Raw genomic sequence first — 5,224 nt, 5'->3', positions numbered from 1 at the left:
AATGTGTAGTCCCTTTTTTTTTTTTTTTTTTTTTTTTTTTTTTTAAAGTTTTTGCTGTAGCGTGCATGCCCTCACCAGAAAGACACGGAGAAACAGAGAAACAGAAAGTGAGAAATCCCCCCCAGGGGGGATGGCCACCACAATACCTTCTCCTCCATTCTCCTCTCAGGATGTTAGGCACGCACACACATGTCCCCGGTGAATTTTAAGCCACCAGGTCTGGAACTCGAACCGCGGTCTACTACATGGGAGTCCAGTGACATAGCCATTATGCCAACTGCTGGTACCCTTAACTTTGATTTTCAAATCATCTCTAGGTTGCACTGCCTTGAGAAGGTGTCAGATGAAGTTTCAAACAACACACTGACATAAAACTCTCTTAAATTCAGAGTGCCAGAATTTCTCCAATGAGTAAGAGAACCCCACAGGCTGGCTTCCCTCTTCCTGTCCTCCACTTTCTTGTCCCCAGCTCAAGCACTGTTCAGCCTCATCTTGACATTTCTGTCTGTGCTCATCTCTTCCCTCGGACAAGCACAAGTGCAGGGAGGAGATATCCCAACAAAGTGAGTTCTTTCATGAGCATTTTTAAACATTCAATTCACCACTTAGAAACAGCAATTATTCTCCTTCTTTTCAAATGTCCACGCCTCGGAGCCTTTTTATTTTTTTCAAGAAGAACTTCCCAATTCTTTTTATGGTAATTTTTCTGAGTTTTTGTTTTGTTTTGTTTTGTTTTTGAGGCATCCCAGTTTTCACTTGGCAAAACTATAATTAAGATTCCAACTTGCTATTTTATGTCACATCTGTGATTTATTCTCACTTAAACCTTTTATTTGAGCCAGATTAGAATACATAGCAATGTTGCCGCACAACATGACAGTTTTAAAGTAAATAGGATGTTGGGGGAAATTAATGTTTAATCTGCCCTAACTTGTTCTTTTCACGTTTGTGCTGCTTTGCTTAAATATTTTCCTTAATAAGAATATAATTTAGGACTTTGGGATTATTATTTCATAATTTGGTTTTCTTATTACACAGACCAGACTATTTTTCCTGACAGGAGACTATCAAAATGGTAATGTTTTCTTCTAGTACCATGTAAGCTACTAGCTGCTATATTAGTAATATGAATGATTTAGAAACTCTGAATGCAAATATCTTTTCTTTTTACTTCAGAATTTTGCCACTATCTTAATTTTAATTAAAAATCATTTATTTAATTTTATTTGTTATTATTATTATTATTTAATTTGACCAGAGAGAAGGAAAGTGACAAAGCAAGGTGCCAGGTCCAGGTCTTGAATCACAGTGGACCATGTGGGAGTTCGGCACCCTAACCACTGTGCCACGTACTGGCCCCTGAATGTCTTTTCTCAATGAACAAAGAACAGCAAAATATGGAAAAGTATCTTTCTGGGAAATTTTTCTCTCAGTCTCCCATTTCAGGGAAATCTGAAATAAATCCATTAACTCATTAAGAAGCAATTACTAAGTGTTGACTATGTGTCAGACGGTATTCCAAATAAATGGGATACACTGGAGGGCAGAACAGCTTGAACTTCCTGTCTGCCAAGAGCTTCTATTCTAGCAGGGCTGCAGATAGGTAATAACAAATATAAGTAAATGAGAAGCAATCGGGGAAAAATAATAAAACAAGGCGTGGGAATGGGTGTTGGTAGGGGACAGGTTTATTTATTTATTTCCTTCATGAGAAAGAGAAAGAGAGAGAGAAAGGGGTCTCCAACAGTGACCCTGTCCCCAGCCTTGCAGTGAGGGCATGCTCAGATACCCCTGGGACAGGAACCCAGCACCTTCCCACATGGTCTGCAGGATGATGCGGCAGCATCCCTACTGCCTGTGCCATGGCGACTAGCCTGGTTCCCAATTTTAGGTATGGTTGCCCGGTTAAGTGACATCTGAGGTGGGAAGGGTGCAGATCATAAAAGAGCCTCACAAGCCACTGTAAGATCTTTGGCTTTATTCTGAGTAAAATGTGGAGCTATCATAGGGTTTGGGCAAAGGCTTAGACTTGTATGCTGTTACAGGGTCGCTCTGGCTGCTGTGGGCAGGCTCAGGGCCACAGTGGATGCACGGGGACTAGTTAAATGACTGAGTGCCTTTAGGAGAGAGATGCTGGCAGATGGGACGGAAGTAGTAGCATGAAAGTTGTACTTAGAAAGTAGAGCCAGTGGGATCCCATGAGGGGTGCCACATGGGTCCCAAGAGTAAAAGAATCAAGGACGACTCCATGGTTTTTAGACCAGGCAACTGGAAGGAAGGGGGGAGGAGCATGTGGGAGGAACCAAGAGTTTGTTTTTGAACATGTTGAGACATCTTTTTTTAATTTTTTAATTTTTAATTTAATTTTATTTTTTTGTTTGGAGAGTTTTTTTTATTTTTATTTTTTTCCCTTCGTTATAGGGCGTGTGCACTCGCCAGACAGACAAAGAGAGACATAGAGACAGAAAGCGAAAAATCACCCCCCAGGGGGGATGGTCACGCCGCAATCCCTTCTCCTCCATTCTCCTCTTGGGATCTTGAGCATGCACGCACACGCACCCAGCGTGAGTTCAAGCCACCGGGTCCAGGACGCAAACCACAGCCAACTACATGGGAGTCCAGCGACATAGCCATTACACTAACTGCTGGTTTCCATGTTGAGACATCTTTTACATGTCTAAGTGAGAAAATGGACTAGGCACTCAGAAACACAAACGGAAGCAAAGGAGAGAGGACTGAGCTAGAGATACAAACGTGGAGTTGCTGCCTAGAGAGGGGTTCAACGCTGTATGACCGGGTGAGTCTACTGAAGGAAGAGAATTTGGTGTCTTGGAAGGCAAGAGAAGGCAGTTTACCGAAGACGTAGGAGTACTGAGTAGTGGCAAGGGCTGCCAAGGGAGCGGGTAAGGACCACAGATTGTTCAGTGTTCAGCAACGTGGAAGTCACTGGCTCCTTCGGCAAGATCAGTTTGGGGAGTCAAACCCTGACTTAATTGAGTTTAAGAGAAAATTAGGGGAAAGGAATTGGAGACAATGAGTCTAGACCATTCTTTTGAGATTTTAGATGAAAGGAGAGAAGAAAAATGGGGTAGGGAAAGCAGCGTCAAGAGAAATTGTATTCCTTAAGATAAGAGAAATAAAATAATTTTTAAAAATAGTGATGACAATCATCTGGCAGAGAATGGGCAAATGCATGCTGCAGAAGGTGGGGAACAATTGCCGAGTTGTCAACGGAGATGTTAGGACTGAGTGTGCATGACGGGGCTGGCTTTAGCTAAGAACATGGGTGGTTGGTCCATGGTGGAGCAGGCAGGGAGGCAAACCTGCACATGTGCAGGTGGTTCATTTTGATGTGTGTGTGTATGTGTATATATATACATATATACACACACATATATGTATATATACACATATATATGTGTGTGTATATACACATACACACATCAAAATATATATATACATATATATAAGTATATATGTATATATATATTTTGGCTAGAGGGTGCACGTGTTCACCAAGGTGAGACAGAGAGAAAGCATATCCCATATAGACAGGGTGATCATGTTGCAATACCTCCTCCTCCATTTCTTCCTCCCTTGGGGATTTTGGGCACTCTTGCACACGTCTGATGTGTTTCTCATGCTGCCAGGTCTAGGACTTGAACTGCATAGTCAGCCACGTGGGATCCAGCCACCTTAATCATCATGCACCAGCTGCCCTGTCCCACTTTTAAAAAGAATTATTTCCTTAATTTATTTATTATCATTATTATTTTAATTTTTTGAGAGATTTTTGCTAAAGGGCATGTGAACTCCCCAGAGAGTCAGAGAGGGACAGAAAGTGAGAAAATGACCACCCCATGGGTGATGGTCACACCACAATCCCTTTTCCTCCATTCTTATCCTGGGATTTTAAGCACACACGCATACAGGCCTGTGTGAGTTTCAAGCCACTGCATCCAGAATTCAAATTGCGGTTGGCCACATGAGAATCTAGCGCCTTAACCACTATGCCACCTGCTGACCTCATTATTTTAATTTTTGCTATAGGGCACATAAACAGAAAGAGAAAGAGAGAGGGAAAGTGAGACAGCACACCCCAGGTCTGGAAATTGAACTGCAGTCAGCCTTGTGGAATCTGGTGCCTTAACCACCATGCCACCTGCTGGCCCACCTTTCTTTCTTTCTTTCTTTCTTTCTTTCTTTCTTTCTTTCTTTCTTTCTTTCTTTCTTTCTTTCTTTTTTTTTTAATTTAGTGAGAACATTTGATTCAAGAATACCAACCAAGAAGCACTCTTATACAATTGACCCTAATTTAACCACTGTGTGAATCTGTTTTAGAAGGTATGGGTCCACTTCTTTCCTGTGAAGTTGCGGCTGATGAAGACACGTACCCCAGTTTTTCTAATCTCTATTTCACCATGTTATTTCTAACTAAGTAGTCTGGCAATGTCTTTTCCTCTTTGGGCTCATGTTACGTCATATGCTCATGCACGGTGTCCCCACACCCTCTGCCCCGTTCCATCCTCTCTACGCTGCCTTCCTCCCTTGACCTGCTCATTTTCAGTCATGCCCACCATGTCAGTTTCCACAGCTGTGAGGGAGACAATTCACCTCCTATCTCCTAGGCTGAGTTTAAATAAGTCAGAGAAGAGAAATGGCCTTCATCCATCTAAAAAAAGAAGAAAGGAAGAGACAGCACGGAGGAGAAAAGGAAGAGGTTGCTGGGTTACCACTTGCTGGAGCTGAGCTCCTGCTCCGTAATTTGGAAGTATTTGTGTATGCGAGTTCCTGTCTTCCCAGTGCGGTGGTGGTGTGGAGAGTGGCATAGACATAAAACAGGACGCTCTATCAGGTTGATGCCCACAGGGAGGTTCTGGGTTAGCATCTGGAGCCCTCCTTGAGTACATCGGCCACATCTGTGCCCATGCTTTGAGGCTGGCTGAAATTCGAGGGTGGATTGTGGTGTCAAGACCCAGTCAGAGATGCTGGCTCTTTGACTCTCCCATGGGAAGAAAAAACAAAACTTAATAAAATAAAATATGATGCATTAGATGTTGCATATTCTGTTAGCTGTGGTATTAGTAGAGGCATAACAAAGACATTTGGTGGCATTTATAATATGTGGACATACTTATAACAGGTAACATTTACTGACCAATGTCTATGTTCCAGGCATGTGGCTAAGAGTCTTCTACATACTGCCTCATTTAATCTTTGCCTT

This window comes from Tupaia chinensis, unplaced genomic scaffold (assembly GCF_000334495.1).
Source record: "Tupaia chinensis unplaced genomic scaffold, TupChi_1.0 Scaffold000023_1, whole genome shotgun sequence".
In the NCBI taxonomy this organism is placed as follows: Eukaryota; Metazoa; Chordata; class Mammalia; order Scandentia; family Tupaiidae; genus Tupaia; species Tupaia belangeri.
The sequence above is the reverse complement of the archived record's forward strand: the minus strand, read 5'-3'. Positions refer to the sequence as shown.